The 20,304-nt window shown below is 44.7% G+C and overlaps 1 protein-coding gene across 6 annotated transcripts in view; it reads right to left on the bottom strand.

The window, feature by feature from the left end:
• SH3PXD2A (SH3 and PX domains 2A) overlaps positions 1 to 20,304 on the bottom strand; it is a 124,881-nt gene that overhangs the window by 37,870 nt on the left and 66,707 nt on the right. The gene's annotated exons all lie outside the window — the stretch shown is intronic.

Raw genomic sequence — 20,304 nt, 5'->3', positions numbered from 1 at the left:
AAACAACTCTGATGCTCAACAGGATCCCAGCAAACAAAAACAGTTACAGCTCTGTAAGTCAATGATCTGGGGCAGAACTGAGGTGCCCTGCAGCAGTTCAGAAGCAGACATCAATAGCACTATTTAGCATTTCTACTGTACTATCAGGAGATTGCACCGAGCTTTCCAGAGGTGCTCATTGCCCCCATGCAACGACCAGATGGGGACTCAGCAGCAGAACTCAGTTCAGAATTTAGTTCTGTCCTTACCACAGTCCCTGTTCCAATAACTAGAATCCCATTAGCAGATTCTTTGATCCAGCCACTTAAAACAAGTCTTAGTGACACAGCTCTAGTCAACACATTTTAAAGAGAAAACAGCAGGGGCCACACAAACCCTAGCACCAGAAGGCAAAAAAACCCAACAACCTCCAAACAATAAAAATCAAGAGGAGGAGCTCGGTGTAGCTTGAAAGCGTCTCTTACAGCAACAGAAGTCTGTTCAATGAAAGATGTTACCTCACCCCCATCTGGTCTCCAATAAAAGTCAAAGGCAGTAGTTTCTTAGTCCTTGTACCAAGGCTTCTGTAACATCACTTCAAAAGGGGATACAAAATATTAATAAACTTAAAGTTTCTAGAGCACCTCTCCCCTTAGGATATCAAAACAGTAACTGAATTCTACACCCTGGAGGTACTCTTGAGTAGTTTACGCTATGGAGATGGGGAAAATGGAAGATTAGAGAGGTTAAATATATTTAACAGTTATGCAATGATTCAGTAGTGATTTCAGTCTGTAAAGCATTAATTCCAGCCTCCTTCCAACCCCTTTAAGACCCACTTCTACCATGCCGCCTACAGAAAATTGCAGGCTAATAATGGTTAGTTAGAGCACCACTGGGGATTGGAGACATCCATTTATTTATACCATCATAAAAAACACAAATATGCACGCCTCTGAACCACACACAGATTAACTGGGTCACTGTCACTATTATCCTTGTCCTCCTGCCCCTACTGCCTCTTGTTTTCTTACATCTGCTGCATATTTGATTGGACTGCAAGATCTTTTGGGCAGTGACTATTTTCATAAATATTTGTACAGTGCCTAGTGAAGTGCGGCCTCTAGGTGCTACCCGAAACACAAACTTCTCATGCCCTACTGTAGTCACTAGACCAGGGGTAGGCAACCTATGGCACGGGTGCCGAAGGCGGCACGTGAGCTGATTTTCAGTGGCACTCACACTGCCCGGGTCCTGGCCACTGGTCCGGGGGGCTCTGCATTTTAATTTAATTTTAAATGAAGCTTCTTAAACATTTTAAAAGCCTTATTTACTTTACATACAATAGGTTGTTTGTAATACCAGTTTCTCCTCCTTTGGTTTTCACACCTCAACTGCTAGAACAGGGCCTCATCCTCCCTGATTGAACTAACCTCGTTATCTCTAGCTTGCTTCTTGCTATACACACACACACACACACACCTGCCCCTGGCAATTTCCACTACTTGCATCCGACGAAGTGGGCATTCACCCACAAAAGCTCATGCTCCAAAACGTCTGTTAGTCTATAAGGTGCCACAGGATTCTTTACTGCTTTTACAGATCCAGACTAACACGGCTACCCCTCTGATATTGACAACAATAGGTTAGTTATATATTATAGACTTATAGAAATAGACCTTCTACAAATATTAAAATGTATTACCGGCACACGAAACCTTAAATTAGAGTGAATAAATGAAGATTCAGCACAGCACTTCTGAAAGGTTGCCGATCCCTGCACTAGACAATGCTGCCACCCAAACAAAAACTGTGATATTAATAAGAAAGGGGACTAGATACACCATTCTATAGCAGCTTGTGGTATTAGAACTGTTAGTGCAAAGTATTTCTGATATCCTAGTTCTACAGTCTCCAGAGAGGTATGAAGGAAAACACACAGCTGCCTTCTGTCTGTCTACCTCCCAACACTTTACAGACAAATGAATTATTTGCATTACAGTAGCTATTAGAGATCCCCATCGATATTGATGCCCCATTGTGCTGGGTGCAGCACACATAGTGAAGGACAGTCCCTGTCTGGGAGAGCTTACGATCAGAACAATGGTGGGGACCGCTGGTGGAATGCTTACAAGTGAGGTTCCAGATGTGCAGAGCCCATCCAGTAAGGTGCTGCAGGAACAGGTTGAGTTTATGAATAGGGCTGTACCAAATTCATGGTTCATTTTGGTCAATTTCACAGTCATAGGATTTTAAAAATCGTAAATGTCATGATTTCAGCTATTTAAATCTGAAATGTCACAGTGTTGTAATTGTAGGGGTCCTGACCTAAAAAGGCAGCAAAGAATCCTGTGGCACCTTATAGACGTCTGTTAGTCTATAAGGTGCCACAGGATTCTTTGCTGCTTTTACAGAACCAGACTAACACGGCTACCTCTCTGATACTTGACCTAAAAAGGAGTTGTGCAGGGGTCACAAGGATATGGGTTGGGGAGGGAGGGCACGATACTGCTACCCTCACTAATGCACGACTGCTGCCTTCAGAGCTGGGCAGCTGGAGAGCGGTGGATGCTGTCTGGGAGCCCAGCTCTGAAGGTAGAGCCGCTGCCAGCAGCAGCGCAGAAGTAAGGATGGCCCAGTATGGTATTGCCACCCTTACTTCTGCCCTGCAGAACCAGGCCCTCAGTCAGCAGCCGCCACTCTCCGGCCACCCAGCTCTGAAGATAAGTAAGAAGTAAGGGTGGCAATCCTGCAACACCCTCTCCCCCCGCCCCCTAAATAATCTTGCAACCCTCTGCCTCACTCTTTTGGGTCAGACACCAGGGCCACAAGCCAGCTAATCTATGACTTCAGTTCTCTCTTAACTGAAGCACATTTTCAACATGGGTGTTAAAAACCCCCAGTGCTGGTTCCAGGTCCAGCTATGATGGAAGATTTCACCAGAAGGATATACAGGTATTAAACCCACTCCTTTCTACTCTATCGGACTGAATACACCATGTACCCCAGGAAACCATATCCACTGGCCAGCCATTCCACAGTTGCTATGTAATGCCACTCAGACATGGATTTCTATTTTCTGGCCCAACAGAGATTTGGAAACTTTATTTCACAACATTCATGGTCTGAGTTTAAATTTAGTTCTCCCTTCCCAGCAGGAGGTAGATTTTCCCTGACATGGTGCTCACCCATGGCAGTGGATATAGAGAAGTTAACAGAGCCAAGTAATTTCAAAAACAGACTTTTGTTGTTTGGTTTTGGGTTTTTTTTGTTTGTTTTTTTTAGCAGTAGCGTATTAACATGGGTATCATATGAAATGTAACATACATTTATAGTGAACAAACACACAATCAGTATGCCAGAAGCTAACCATCAGCTGATACTAATTAGACTGGAAGAGTTTATATAAACCCTTCCTCCAAAGAAGATTAAGATGATAACTGTGCAAAGGACTAGATTTTAAAACTTTGCATGTCCAACGTGGCCAACTTAAAAATTATAATACAAGTCTTAATTTTTGAGTGTGTGCTCTCAACCTTAATACTGATTTAATGAAAGCGTATTTTATATTACATTTCTTAGAGCGCTGGTTATTTCTCCCCCGCCTCCCCAGTTTGGCTTAAGGTGGTTCCAGGCTCCACTGCCTCCTAGCACAGCTTGCAAATTCCTTGAGCTAGACCCATGCCCCCAAGAGGAGCTTTCAGATGACAGGCTGTCGTGAAGCACCTGCGCTGCTAAGCAGCACCCACAATCCCTGCAAGGCCTCCGTAAAACCTGAAATAGAAGATTCGACTAAACATGTATGGAACTGGCTAGTTACAACAGAATAAACTTCTTCCCCCGCCCACTCAGCTCCAACACTACTGATTCATTTTTCTTCAAATATGGTTTGATTTTTAAGTCTCAAATGGAGATTTGCATTAAAAATTAGTAAGGCAACACCATCATATTATCCTGTTAATACATTTATATCAAGCCCCATCTTAAAGCCTGTTAGGTTTCTTACCTCCATTACTCCTGTTGGGAGCTGTTCCAGAACCTCACTCCTCCGATGGTTAGAAACCGTCTAATTTCCAGCCTAAATTTATTTATGGCCATTTAATCCCTATTTGTTCTTGTGCTTACACTGTCCTTCAAACGTAAATAGCTTTTCTCCTCCTTGATACTTAGAGAGAGAAATCTTATTCCCTCTCAGTTTGTCTTACGAAGCTAAACAAGTCAAGTTTTTAAGCCTCTCATAGGACAGGCTTTTCATTTCTCCGATCATCCTAATAGCCCTTCTCTGCCCCTTCACCAGTCTGAATTAATCTTTCTTGAATTTGGGTGACCAGAATTGTACACACTACTCCAGATGTGGTCTCACCAGGGCCTTGTACAATGGCATTAATACTTCCCTCTTTCTACTGGAAATACCTCTCTTGATACCTCCTAGGACTGCATTTGCACCTCCCCCCTCCCCCAAGTCGCATCACATTGGTAGCTCAGTCATCCTGTGATTTACTAATACACTCAGGTCATTCTCCTCTGCCATTTCCAATTGAAACCCTCAGCTTATAAAACAGAAATTGCTGTTAGTTTCTAAGTGCACGACCTTACACTTTGTCTCCCCCATTCACTGGGGGGAAGGGATAGCTCAGTGGTTTGAGCACTGGCCTGCTAAACCCAGGGTTGTGAGTTCAATCCTTGAGGGGGCCATTTAGGGATCTGCAGCAAAATCTGTCAGGGACAGTAGCTGGTCCTGCTGTAAAGGCAGGGGACTGGACTCAATGACCTTTCAAGGTTCCTTCCAGTTCTCTCTCTGTACACACACCCCTATCTCATTTTTATTACTCTAGTCCTCAAAAGGTGATCCAGTTCTTCCTGTAGGATATTCTGATCCTCCTCAGTGCGGACACTGCTTCTCAACTTTGTCTTATCAGCAAGTTTCATTAGAACACTCCAACCTTTTATGCCAAGGTCACTAATGCAAATATGGAATAAGATCTGAGCCTTGAGGAACTCCACTAGTAACCACCCTCTAGCCTTTCAGCATAGCCCACTGTGATCTCCCTTTTACCCACCTTACAATTCTTGTACTAATCCCCATATTCGCCTGTTTAATATTTTCCCCAATTCTTAAGTCCAAATAAATGAGATCTCACATATTTCCTTTGTCTAGTAAATCAGTTTGCTTATCAAAGACAGACATCAGATTAGTCTGACATCTGCCTATAGTAAGCACATGCTGCATTTTATCCCATTTTCTTTAATTATTCTTACTATCAATGTTTGTTCTAAAGCCTGACCTACTATTGAGGTCAGATTAATGGGTCTGTAGGTTCCCAGGTTGATTTCCCCCTCCCTTCCTTAAATAGTCAACCTCACTGGCTGCCACACAGTGTCCCCCATCCATTCACTGTGATGCTGCAACCCTTCGGGAATTCCAGCGGATCGTGGAAAACGAACGTCTCTCCCCAGCCACCAGGACTTCAACAACATCCCTCACCACAGTTTGAAGTCAAACTCTTCTGGACCCATGCGTTTAACCTTTGCCAGTGCAACCGCAACCCTGATGGAGCTTGGAAGCCTGAATGGAGTTCACAGGAGTCACAAATAAACATCTCGTGAAAGACCTGACACAGAAGATCCCTGGCTTTGAGCTCCCGCCAAGCTCATGGGCAACCCTAAACCGCATCAGTGCAAATCATGGCAGATGCTGCACAAATGGAAAATGAAGGACACTCCAGGGTGTGACTGCGGTCACTCAGGACAGACCATGGAACAGATTCAATGCCCGATTCACAAGCAGAAGGGAGGCATCACAGCATTACCCTCTGCTACTCCCAACACAATTATCTGGCTCAACCGTCGGAATGGAAAATTATAGTGGTTGCCCTACATCAGGCATACTAAGAACACAGGCACTGTGTTTATGCCATTGTCCAGTCATGTGGTACCACCCCAGATTTGACCGATTAAAAATCCTTGCTACTGGGCTTGCAATTTCACATGCCAATTCTTTCAGGATTCTGGGATAGATTATCCGGTCTCCCCTGGACTTGAGCACATTAGGCTCGGAGTTTTGCTTCCATCTCAGATGTGATATAGTCTTCACTTCCCTATGCTCATTCCCATTCGCCACCTTGCCTTTGCCCCTCCGTTCTACATCACCTCCCTGGCTGAAAAGTGAGGCAACCTCTGCAACTGTCGAACACGAGCAAGCTTGTGGCCACTTCTACAACTTCGACTTCAGTTGGGGAGTTACTTCACTGCTCACAAATGGAGAGCTGGCCTAATGATGGCAAGTCCCAGCTATAACCCCTGTATGTTGCAAATTCCCCTCTAATGTAAGAGCCGACAGACGCTTAACCAGAAGGTAGGCAAAACGCAGACTAGTTTCACAATGCAATCCACAGATGGAGACCACAGGTTCAAGAAGGCAACATTCCATTTAGATAACAGAGCACTGGATGCTAGCACTGTAGTTTCACAGGCCAGAGAGACCCCTCTGAGAGAGATTAGGACAGCTGCCATTTGCTCCATTTTGTGCAAATTACATGGGGCTTACGGGCCATGGGCAAGTAGCCAAGGTGGCCCTCAATTGAGCGAAGTCTGGGCTACCGTGGTGCAAACTGATATGCTTCCCCCCTACCCTGCCTGCTACAGGAACTGTGCTAAGAGACTTCTTTTTCTACAGCAGAATCAAGTGATGTATTTCTTTTGTGTTTTTTTTCCTTCCTCTGTTCAGGAGTTTAGCCTGACTTCAGAATTCATTATTAAAGCCATTCTACAGCAACATCTGCAGAGAATTATGCTAAGTTATCTCTGTGCGCTGCCAAGACAGTACGAGGCTAGCTCTTGCGCTCTCACCATCTGCAAAAATTACACAGTGCATTGTGACTTGGATTAACCCTTACAGGCTCATCCTAATCTCAGACACTAATCAGAATTTAATGCCAAAGATGGCATAACTCTGAGGTGTGAGCTAATACTTCTTTTTCAATTAATTTTAATAGGAGCTTCGTTCACAAAAAGGTAGTGGCTGGAATCCGCCATGTAGTCACAAACCAAGGACAGCATCAGCAGCAATGCAAGCTTCCCCCGCACACTGCTAGTAACAGCATGCCCAGTACTGACTCTGCTTACTTCTTGCAGTAGGTAGGGGATTTTGTCCCCATGCCCATTCAATCCTTTGGTCTGTGCTGAGTCTGCCTACCAGGGTGACGCTGATCGATAACTGTGATGGTGGGTTTTGTGGAATGATTAGAAAATGGAACCAGACAGACAACTCATCCCATCTAGCCACCTAATAGGTCAGGAACCTGGGCTGGATCTGCATTGGTTACTTAGGGATAAAAGCCCCACAATCTATTACCTCAGTCATTCATTCATGGCTACCAACTCACATGTGTTAGGATGGCAACGCATGAAAATCCACTGTCTCCAAAAATTCATTTACCACCATTATTAGGAGGACCTATGTTCCCACTCTTACCCCTTCATATAACACAAGAACGAGAGGTCACCTGATGAAATTAATAGGCAGCAGGTTTAAAACAAACAAGGAAGTACTTCTTCCCACAAAAAAGTCAACCTGTGGAACTCATTGCCAGGGGATGTTGTGAAGGCCAAAAGAAGACATGGGTTAAAAAGAGAATTAGATACTTCATGGAGGACAGCCATTGATGGATCTATTAGCCATGATGGTCAGGGACGCAACCCCGTACTCTGGGTGTTCCTACACCTCTGATTGCCAGAAGCTGGGAGGAGGATGACAGGGGGATATATCACTTGAAATTGCACTGTTGTGTTCATTTCCTTTGAAGCACCTGGCACTAACCACTGTTAGACAGACAGCAGGCTAGATGGGCTAATAGTCTGATACACCATGGCCATTCCAAAAGTTAGGGGGAGGGGTGGAGAGGGAAGTAGGTCACAAAAAAACAAACAAAACAAACAGAATTAGAGGGAAATTAAGGAAAAAGTTTACTTTTTACATAACATTAATATGTAAAACACAAAAAAAAAGTAAGAAAAAAACCCTGGAAAATCCCTATCTCCACCCCGACCTTTGGATGGGAGGATTTAAAGACCCAATCCATCTCCCCTTGGGATACTACAGGTCTCACCCACTGAATTAAAAAAAAATTGGTGAGTTTAAGGCCCACTGTGGTGATGGATTCTCCCGTCTCTTCTACAGATGAGTGTTCAGCTAGTATTGACTTAAATTCTGGGTTTGTTTGTTTTTATGGCTTCTCACATTGGAAGCGAGTTCACTCCTGGGTTTGCAGATGCAGTCACAAGTGTAGTAGTTACAGGGAGGGCTTGAGGAGTTGTTGACCTTAGGATGTGCTCTCTTTTCCTGCAAAAAGACCTTACATGCCACTCTTCAAAAAAAATGGATGCAGCCTCATGGCACAGACTTCTCTATCTGGGTCTGTCCAGTGCAACGTGTTCCCAGGTTTCAATGTCTAGCACATTTTGAGGTTGGCCTTCAAGGTGTCTTTGTATTTCAGAATGGTTAAAGCAGGTTCCCTTGCTCAGTTAGCTACAGAATGCTGCTTTCGGTATACGGGAAGCCTCTTTGCAGACCAGCTGTCTGACCTGGTAAAGTGGAGCCCTGATTAGCCAGGGATTTCGCAAGCAATTTGACACTCACTAAAATTCACTCACTAGTATTCTCTCTTTGAGGGAGTGGTATATGTTTTTAGAATTTGACACAGTAAACAATTCTACCCCAAAGGGGGCTGGACAACAACATTTTAAAAAGAAGCACAAATCTCACCTACAGGAGCGAGTTACATGTATTCTTCTAGTCAACGCTACTTTAAAAAACAAAACCCACTTTTGGGAACAAGGTATGTGCTAGAGCAGCAAACTGGAACATTTGACACATGACTTGCATTTAAGAAACTGCTCCCTTTACAATAGGTTCTGCTGACTTAGACCGTGTTATACAGGAGCAACTGTTCTTGAGTTATTCCTAATTAGACATAATCAGGGCTCTTCAAAACCTGGCATGCAGGCCTGCTCTTCTGAGTCAGACATTTTCCTTCAGAGATGCAGTGTTTCATTCAAGGCTGAGAATGACTTAACCAATCTTGAGTGTTTTCAGGATACTGATAATTCCAAGATACATATAGTTATTTCAGATACTTTCCTTTTTCTGAAGTTCTTCAACAGTTCTCTAACACTTCTCTTCCTTAGAAGAGAGATGTAGAAGAGAACAGATTAAGATTCACTGGCTTGGCGCACAGATCTAGCCTAAACTCTCAGGGCAAACCCTTCAGAGAACATGCAGGAGTAACAAAGGGTGTGGAAGTCGTGAGCATCAGAAATGGGAAGTAGTGAGAGTTCAGCAGCATTAAATCCACTCTCATATCCACTTCTTAGTAATCTAATCTAATTTTTGTACATTGATGGAAATTTCCATGATCTCTGCTAGCTAAATTCTGCTAATAGAGGGACTGTCAATCCAGCATCTTTCATCAGCATTAAAACTAATACAACATATAAAACAATGTTTTTAAAGTGACACTTTCTCCTTAGGATTTTGCCCAATCAACCCAATTCTTAAGCAGGCGAATCTCCATTTTTTAAAATGGTGTTTGGTGCAAGAGCACTTTTAAAACAAGGAGCTGGCTGCAGTAGTTTAGGAGTAGAGGCTGGACCATGAGTCACCGTGCAGAGGAGGTGTCTAGCCCAAGAATAAATTATTCAACTTAGTGAAATATTTAAGGCGGCTTTCATCTCTGAAATACACACCACCATTTCACAGGCTGCACTCACTGCAGATTTGGTTACAGCCAGCTTTGAGGTAAGAAGCATTTTTTAAAATAGAAGGAAAAGATCTAACACCGGGATGGGAGGGAAGACATGCAATGCTCTAGCCACAGGGTGAGTACTTAAATATCAGCCACAAGGATGCACAACTGTTTATATCCCCCATAATCAACCCCAGAAATCCAAGATTCAGCTCCATGCCATCAGTCAAGCTCAACTGTGCTCCAGAACCCTTTCTGCCAATTCCCAAAGCATTGGTGTCAAGTGATTAGCCCTACTACAGTTCTGTCCATCCTGTGATCGCAAAAATGTTTCAGAAATGTTGGTTACAGACTCGCAACACCCTTGTCTATCACCATCTCCATTTTCCACATGTAGAAATAAACTTTTTGCCCAAGTTGACACAGCAAGTCAGGGTCAGAGCTGGGATTAGAACCCCTGACACCCTGAGTTCAACTCACTAGGCCAGGGGCCTCTGGCACGCAGCTCACCGGGGTAAGCACCCTGGCGGGCCGGGCCAATTTGTTTACCTTCTGCGTCGGCAGGTTTGGCTGACTGGGCTCCCACTGGCCGCGGTTCACCGTCCCAGGCCAATGGGGGCTGCGGGAAGTGGTCCGGGCCGAGGGATGGGCTGGCCGTGGCTTCCCACCACCCCCATTGGCCTGGGACAGTGAACTGCGGCCAGTGGGAACCGCGATCAGCCGAACCCGCTGACACGGCAGGTAAACAAACTGGCCCGGCCCGTCAGGGTGCTTACCCTGGCGAGCCGCATGCCAGAGGTTGCCGACCTCTAGGCTAGTCCATGCTACCAGCGAGCCCCATGATGTTTCAAAGATTGTGCTGGCTCATCTGGCATTTCAAAGGCAGTTCCCCATGGATCACAACGGGTTACAGGGTGCTGCTGGTACAAGAGACGGCAGGGGTAGGGAGTGGGAGCATCTCTCTCTCTCCTTCTCCCCTCCGCCAAGAAACAGCTAACCCCATTGGGAATCATGGACTGACAGGTCAAGAAACCTTGACCTGCTGCCACTGCACCGACAATGGGTGGGAATGACAGGACAATTACAGGGAATTTTAGAGGGGGCAGGGGAAAACAAATAATCAGAAGGCTCATATCTGTTTTGAATGTAGCCAAAGTATTCTTTTCGGATATCCATCATCATCATCACCACCACCACCACCACCACCGGCTACAAGTCTCCAGAGCACAGCTTTGCAGACTGGTACCTACCAGGTAGTCATGTTATACAGTTTCCCCGGTTCCAAGATAGTTTTTTCCCACTTGGCAGCAGCCAAGGTGCTTACATCCTGACCAAGCATTCTATACACACATTGCACTTTACAGAGCAGAGATAGGTGCTCCCAGGACATTGCCATGAGCCGGTTATGCACACAGTGAAGAAATCACATCCATGAAAAACAGACGGAGAAGCACAACCCTGCTCTTTCCCATAAAGTTCAACAAACAGACATTCACCAGGAGGATCTGCAAAAATGTAGCAGGAACATTAGCCTGAAAGCATCCAGCCCTCACAGAACACTCTCAGCAGGAAACACACGCAGAGTCCTCTTTGTTTTCTTCTCTCTCTCTTTAGGGAGTATTCAAAAACAAAGCTGTGTTTTAACACAGAGCAGAGTCTAAAGCAACTCTGCTTAATTTGGTGATGGAAGTAGTGTTTAAAAAAAGGGGAGGTTTTGAGGGGGGGGTCTTGGGAGGGCTGGGTTTTGCTAGGTTTGCTTGTTTTGCTTGCCAGTGAATGTTTTGCTTTATGGAGCTGTTAACTGTTAAAAAAAAGTGGAATGAAAGGCCAAGAGCTGAGATCAGGGTCTATGGTTCTCCAGCAACAGTTGATAATCCCACTAACGCCTAACAGAGAGGGAGCTGCATTCCTTACTCTGCTGTAGGGGTTATTGAGGCAGTGAACAGCAGCAAAGGAAAAGTCAGAATCCTGAACTCAGGGTGTTATACGTAGGAGAACAAGATATGGCATTTTAAAAAGTGTTTTAAAAGCCTCTTAGATCTTTGGTTCCAGATTCGGGATCTTAATCCCTCTGCCTCCCCACTCATTTGTCCTCTTGCTGCACCTCCACTGCCCACATGCACCAGGACCTCTGTTTCCCTTCTGTTACTGTTCTCAGATGTGCCTTCACTACCTCTTACCCTGCCTGTTATAATTCAGCTCTGACACTGACAGCTGAGCTGGTGTGGGAGGTATGCGGTGCATATTTCACCCCGTGAGAGGATGTCTTAATGACCATTGCAATGTGAGCTTCCCCTGGAGGAATGCTAGCCGAATTAGCCAGATTGCTTTCAGAGATGCCCAGGACTGCAGCGCCCTGCCCATATACTCTGTGGGTTTTGGCCTAACATCCAGCTTGCTTGGATTTAATTTCTCAGAGCATTTCAGTACATGCATATTACACTTCTCCCCTTGATATGTATATTTTGTCCTACCACTGTTGTACAGAGACTCAAATTGCAGTTCCTGGTAGCTCTGGAAAATTACGAGTGCTTTGAATGGGTAGAAATAGAAAAGACTGGATGATATACAATTCTTAACTGCGATAGTTGATGAGTTATGGCACTAATAAAAACAATGGATGTTTGTGAAAGTATTAAAAACAGTCCTAGAAATGCTGCAGCGTCATGTTAGGGTCATGTCAAAATAGCCTCAAGCACAATACTTGATGGGTTTGTAATGGTATCAGAAGCCAGAGATGCACTGACAGCCCTACACATTTTATTAATTTGATGAATCAGACTTATTCCAAAACAAAATAAAAGGAACAAAACTGACGCTTATATTCTTCACGATACATTTGTCAATGGCTAGTAAGATTTGACTGACTGGTGTCTGGGGATTTTTTTTTTTAAAGTGATAAGAAAAGTTTGTGGATCAAACAATTGGAATGCGAGATGCAACCGAGCCAATTGTCATACATCTGAGAACTGGCATGTATTACAACAAGGGTAAAGCTTGTCTGTGGGAGACAGAACTTACTCAGGCGCAGGTCTGAATCTATGGAATGAACTCTCCCAGGAATTATGGGCCATCACAAACCACCACATCTCCTGCCCTAAATTCAAGGCACTTTTCTTTGATTTTACTCGAACATATACATGATGCTATGCTAATTTAAAAAAAAAAAAACAACCCCACATAATCACAGTCAACCAACCCACCCAAAAGCCCTACCAAAACGAGAGACTCCATTACATGTGCTTCTCCTCGCAGGCAGTGGATGAGAGAAAAAAAATCTGTCGCATGTTTGGCCCCGTTATTTAAACGCACCCCTGGAAAGCGCTCAGATTACAGCAAGGAGTGCAGTATGAGAACCTATACAGAATAGAAGACCACACAGTCCTTACATACACCACACCTGTACACTTTGCAAGTCAAGTGCACTGCCCACTATACTAATTGCTTTTGCCAAGACTGGCTTGCAAGCCTGATTAATCCCAGTTCCTAGCAAAATGAAAATCAAGGCTTTCCTTCAGACCAAGCCTGTACGCTAGGTTCCCTAAGCCAGCAGCACAGTGAAGCACCACTGGCTAGCTTGTGCGAGGCCAACTGCCAAAAGACATGGGTCTGACTTCCAAGGTCTAGCCAGCACTGCAAAGGGGGCTGGAATTGGGAGATTTATAGCACAGTGAAGAAGAGGCCAGCAGGCTGTATAGGCTGTTTGGCATCAGGTGGTGTCACAACTGGGGTTTTCCCCCCCAGTTTTCCAAAGGCTCCAGGCATCTCTCAATACCCTCTTGGGGGAAAAAAAACAAAAACAAAAAACAAAAAACTTCTTTGGACACTAAATATTCTTGGAATTAAAAAAAAGCCAAACCCGTTTGTATGACACAGGCTACATTCCACATAACCCAAGTCATCTTCAAGGAGCAGATCACTGCCTTAGTTTCTTTTGTTCCTGGAGCAAAGAAAATGAGTGTTTTAGTCATAAAGGAAATGGCCTATCAACCATGGCATGCACAGAGCTATCTTTAGGCAGGCACGCTACAATGTGTGAGCAGGCTGGCTTCAGCCCGCTGCCCGTGAATGGCAAGTATTGTACAATATTTGTAGTAAATAAGATCCATTCAGAGCAAAAGGATTTTCTGGAAATACTGTACATGTCCTTGTATATTTGCCAGCTTAGTCCTCACAGGCAGCACCCGGTACCATGGACAAATCCAACTTAGGTCACTCTGGATGAGATATTCCCCTGTTTGTTGGCCATGAAAGGGGGGAGGAGGGGACGTTCTTTCCAAAGAGGTCACTGAAAATAGTAGCACTACAGTAGGTGATGAGGTAAGTGTACCAGATACTCTGTATCAGGCAACCATGCACCTTCTATGCTGCTATAGGGCAGAGGCACAGTACATCCCATAGGATACCCAGGGGTTCTCAAACTTCATTGCACCGTGACCCCCTTCTGACAATAAAGTTACTACATGACCCACCAGGGGGAGGGGAAGGAGAGCCCATGCCCCCGGCGACCCCTTTAAAATGGGGTCATGACCCCACTTTGGGGTCTCGATCCACAGTTTGAAAACCGCTGGGATACACCGTGGGGGAAGGAGCAAGAGTACACATGTGGTTGGCCAGTACGAGAGAGATTAATCAGCTGACAGGAGACATTTCCCTCCCCCTTGACTAGAGCTCTCCGACAATGTACTTTCTGTCCAATTTGACTGGAGCTGGGACTCTTGAACCCTGAACTCAAACTCTAGATTGTCACATGGTCCCACCAGTCTTTTCATAATCCACTATCTTCTGCCATGGATTTTGAAATGACCGATTCACGTGCACCTTTCAGAATGGTTATAGTAGCAATCAGTAAAATTAAGACGACCAGATAGCACACACTGATTTCACACATGCACAAGCTTTTCACTAGTGGAGACCTGGGTTGGACCAAACTTGACATAAGTCTAATGATCTCAGGGTTTTTTTGGTTTTTTCCCCTTCCTTCTTTGAAGAGGCCCCATGAGTAGAACCACAGGGGATGCTGGCTGCAGATCACATTTTATGTGCACAGGGAAAGTGGTATGGGGAAGTTTGCAGATCACTTTCCCTGCGCTATCTTTGGCTACAGCCAAGTTCCTTCTGTCTCCCACTTCCAGAAAAACTAAAATATATTTCTTTGCTGTATGTATAAGTGTTTTTGCCAATAGGTTGATCTAGCTTGAACTGGAGAACTAAACAATAATTTGCTCCCTCAGACAGCACTACATTCCTCTTTAGGTTGTGTATTTACAAAAATACACATTTTTAAAGTGTGTTCTGTGCTGAAGTGGCTCTGCTGAAGTGGGATTGTGGAGTCCCATATCTATTACATCTCAATGATTTCCAGATCAAACGTGCTCAGCTCACATTATTCCTCCCACCTAGCTTTATCTAGGATCTGAGAATCAAGCTTGGCTCTTTCCAGCTCAACCACCACCAGTAATAACGATCCATGCGTCCAAAGTAAGCTATTGACAACATCTGTGCAGCACTACTGCCTTCGACAGGTTTAACCGGTACAACAAAGGGGAGGAGGAAAGCAATGCAAGCTCTCCCTTGCCTCATGGCCACACTGTACTGCTAGCTTGTTCCCACAGCTAACCTGGAAGCACCATTTCTAAGGATGTAAGGACTGCATTCTTCATACTCATTCACTCCTTAACCCATGTGAGATTGTCAAAGATGACAGTCAGTGTCAGCTGTAAAGGTTTCAAAGCCATAGGCATAAGCATCTGCTAGCAACACAGCAAGGGGGAGGGATAGCTCAGTGGTTTGAGCATTGGCCTGCTAAACCCAGGGTTAGGAGTTCAATCCTTGAGGGGGTCACTTAGGGATCTAGGGCAAAATCAGCACTTGGTCCTGCTAGTGAAGGCAGGGGGCTGGACTCAAATGATCTTTCAAGGTCCCTTCCCGTTCTAGGAGAGAAGTATATCTCCATATAATAAAAAAACTGGGAAAGGAACTACAGAGCTCAGAAGAGGGAAAATAAACCAAGCCTCCATCATATGATCTAATGAAGGTTTTCCATCACTCATCATTAGTAGTTGGGCTTTTCTGGTTTCTGGAGGACACAGCAAGCAAAAAGAGGGTAACAGTCAAAACGCAGAAAAGTTATTTCCTTACATTGATAGATTAATCTGAAAGCAAACACACATTCCATGTTCTAACCTTCATTAGGAAAACAAAACTTTTAAACAAGGCTTGTGGTAATCTCATCTAAGGATTACAAACTACTTCCTAATGGTTTAAAAAAAGCTACACAGACCCCAGAGCCAGCTGATAAGAAACAGTCCTCATTTACAGTATTAAATAACTGGCATTTACTTCCTGTGTATGTTGACACAATCACTCCAGTTGTAGTCTCGTGTTTAAAAAAAAAACCCAGCAAGGGATGTACCATGGGTTAGTTAATGGCAAATAACAATACAGATTATGTAAAGTGCTTTGAGATCTTTGGATGAAGCATCCTACCAAAGTGCAAACCTCACAACCACCCCAGGAAAGGAGGGAGGGAGATAAGGAGTATATTGGGATCCCAACCCTTCCCACGAAAGTGCAGACTTAAGGTGGATTGAGGGTGCTTTATAAACAGAGCAAAGCAACATTATACAAATAACAGTTTAAGTCAGGAAATGAAGAACATAATCTACAACTGCAATAAGGTAAAATTTAAGGAGTAAGGATGCAATTAACTCAATTGGGAACGTGGCTGAACACTGGACATACACTCTCTCTCTCTCTCATGAAAGATTTCATTGGCTCCTTAATGGCTACAAGCTGCTGAAGTCTTGGATTTTCCTTCCCTCTCAAAAGATGGTGGCTGATAGCATCCCAGAGCACTACCAGCTCTGAAGTATAATTTTAATGCAGACTTGGATAGATGGCCACCTACCAAATCCTTGTTCCTACTTCCTGAAGTGTTTGGCTGTTCCTTGAAGATCTCCCATCCAAATACAGCTCCAGCACAACCCTGCTTAGCTAGCAAGATTACAAATCCATGTGGTATGTTACCACAAACACTGAAGTAAACCTAATTGAATGGTCGGCTTTTCCTCTAACTCCTTCATTGCTTTTCTTCTCAGCTCCATTCCAATCATGTTCTCCAGGGGCCTTGGTGAGCCATGTCTCAGAGCTGACTACACAAAGTAGGAAGTGACAGCTTAGGAAATGAGTGCCAGAGTGATGACTAGCAGCCTACAGAACAGCCAGCAAGTTAGCAAATACTAATTAATGAACTGGGCTGTGAGGAACAAAGACATACTTAGGGAGTATAATAAGGCCACGCAAACAGCTTAAAACCCCCAATTCCATTTTTCCTGAAGCTTTTTTCAGACCATTTTCTAAATTTAAGAATACACCCAGATACTATAGTTGGAGATGGGCACAATCCAAAATCATGTTGCTGAACGTCCCTGAATTGTGGGTAACTGGCGATCCAAACTCCGTGGCATGTGCTTTATCTCACAGTATGAATTTTTAGGGTTCCCAGCATAGGAGTGTCCTGTGAATAGCACATATTGCAAAAGCTGTAGCAGCAGGGTGTCTCTGCAAGCTAAGATAAATAAAAACCAACAGAGAAAGAAAGAAAGAAATGGTAAGACTGATGAAAAAAGGAAGATTGTCTTACCTGTGACACTACATTTTAGGACTTTCCATGTCAGCCAGCCTTTACAACGCTTAAAAAGCTGTAAATGAGCCCGACGAAGGGAAGATTCAAATTTACATGTGCAGGATTGAAAAAGAAAGAATGTAAGGTTTGCTGGGGCACAGCACCCTTCAACCTATACTGCATCAACGGGGGGGCGTTGACTTTACAGTGTTTGAGAAAGTGTGAATGGAATACCCTGTAATAACTTTGCAGGCCTCCTAACAAGTGTGTGATCTCTGTCCACAAAGTCACTGCCCTTTTCACAGAGGGCACTGTATTTAAATGAGCTGTACCTGAGGCTTTGAATGCCTCTGCTACATACATGTTTTTCCCCGAAGGCTCTGTTCACACATAAAACTTACACATTTTTGACTCCATTAGGATTTTGGATTAAACCAAAAAGGTCAACTATACCAATTTCTATTATGAAGACGACTCTGAAATTGGGGATGGAGGCCTGATTATTTCCACAGTACTCTCATGTTTGACAGAACATGCAAGTAAGGTTTCACTGAGAGCATGACAAACTCCAAAATCCTCTTGGACAAGAAGGTGCTGAGTAGACAAGATACTTTCACCACAAGACGACGACACCTATGCAGGGCCGGCTCCAGACCCCAGCGCGCCAAGCGCGTGCCTGCGGCAGCGTCCCGCAGAACCCGCGGCTCCGGTGGACCTCCCGCAGCCTGTGGGACCAGCGGACCCTCCGCAGGCACGCCTGCGGGAGGTCCACGGGAGCTACGGGACCGGCGACCGCCAGAGCGCCCCCTGCGGCGTGCCGCCCTGCTTAGGGCGGCGCAAATTCTAGAGCCGCCCCTGCACCTATGAACTTTGAAGCTGAATGGGGCTTGTCACAGGATGGCTGGTCTGTGGATAGACTGTGCCCAGCTCCCCTGGGCTGGAGCAGACGAGCCCAATCCAGCTAATTAAAGAGGGCTGGGCTACACCTGGGCCTGGAAAGGGTTACTAGTAGGAAGTTACTAGTAGTTACTGGGAAGAAAGGACTGAGGCAGGCTGAGCTCTGGGCAGCCAAGGCCACACTGGAGTGGAGCTAACTGCTATAGCGAGTCCCTGGAGCAACCCTTCGGCTGTTGGTCCAAGGGAGCGGTGGGACAGCAGAGCTGGCTGAGGCAAATGGGATGCCTGGAGCTGGAGTTAGAAACCCCTGGGAGCGGTGGCCCTGAAGCCTAAGGGCCAGATAAAGACTTAAGACTGTGGTCTGTTTAACCTTGATCAAACCTAACATAAGCCTTCTTGACTGGATGTGGCAGCACGTTGTGTGGAGCTGGGAAGGCCTGGAACCACCCCGGGCCCCAAGACAGGGTTTTATTAGTATCTGTAGCGATGGTAAAGGGGGGGGGTGTGAACGGAGGGTGCTCTACTTCAGATTCATACACAGTCAGTCTTTCTGCCAAAAGGGATGAGCAGTGATTTAAAAAAAAAAAAAACACACCACCAATAGGCTTCAGAGCTCTTCTGGAATTTAGAAGTGGGGTAAGTCACATCTCTCAGGATACTGGTTTCAGCCATCTGCAGATTCTGGAATGGACCACTGAGTCACGTTTTCTTTGCAACCACAGGCAAATAATTATTTTTAAAAAACTGAAGTTTTAGGTTTCTTAGAAACCTGAAGGACTGATAGCATGTTATTTGGTGAAGAGTGCGATCACTATTCCTAGCATTCATTATTTTGTCTTCCCATTATGAACTAAGATTTCAGTGGGCTCATCCATGTAGAATCTAGGCGGCTTTGGGAAGGTTTCTTCCACAAAGCCACAGTGATGCAGTAATTTCTCATTATACCTGCTCCACATCCTCACAAACTGAGTGCAATAGCCTGGCCTTTCAGAAACACTTATTGTAGCAATCAACCTTATGTGCAATAAGTCAATATTTAGACATTCCAGTTTTCTTGCTGCCTCGCCACATTTGATCAAACAAGAAGCCTGAATTGGTAGTAAGCAATCACAGACGGTTTGCTGGCAGTGATCTGCTAGGCTGATATTATGGTGCTAAACAGAGGGTAGTGAGACAAATTAATGAAATGTGGCACCAATATGCTGCCAATCTCCACGCATTTCACAGAGCAGAGACAAGACCAATATCACCAGGGGCTTTATTCATTCCTTTTCATTAGGAATAAATCATCCATGACTAGAGTAACAGTCCTTGAATGAATTAAAAAAAACAATTGTTTACAAGCTGCCTATCACACACATGCAATATACAATATAGCAGACAGACAGCATAGCAAGGAGAGTCTAAACCTGTTAAGAGATGATCTGGAGGCACCAAGTTTATTCTTTTAAGAGGGAATCACTTCAAATTAATTCTCTGGGGTGGGGGTGATGGTGGTGAAGATTGTGTTTGTGAAAGTGGGGAACTAAGATCACCACAGCCTCCCCTTTCACCTGATACACAATGAGGTCAGCGGAACAGGGGATTAGTCAGAGCTGGATTTGGCCATGTTTCCAAACCTACACCACCTGCTTCTATTTCAATCCTGGGCCTGTCACCTCCAACTCTCAAATGCACCTCAAATTCTGACAGGCAGCTAGGGTTGCCAATTTTGGTTGGACATATTCCTGGAGGTGTAATCAGATAATCTAATTAAAGATTTTTAATTCCTGGAGACTCCAGTACAACCCCGGAGGGTGGGCAACCTATATGCAGCACCCCATTGGTATTCAGCTTCTAGGCGTTTACTGAGCAGCAAACGGGAACTGTGCCAAGTTGGGTGGGAATTTTCCCCTTCATTTGGATGCATGTGCACTGTGGGAGTAGAATGAAGCCACCAGATTCATGTCACTAGTTGTGAGATAGTGTTTGAACTCAGATAATCCAATATTTTCTTCCAATTCACAGGCTGCATGTAGTCCGATGAACAGACTAGCCATCTCCCCTAGAAGTATCGAG

Source organism: Mauremys mutica, chromosome 7 (genome assembly GCF_020497125.1).
Source record: "Mauremys mutica isolate MM-2020 ecotype Southern chromosome 7, ASM2049712v1, whole genome shotgun sequence".
Lineage (NCBI taxonomy): Eukaryota > Metazoa > Chordata > Testudines > Geoemydidae > Mauremys > Mauremys mutica.
Note: the sequence above shows the minus strand (reverse complement) of the source record. Positions and strands in the feature narration are given on the sequence as shown.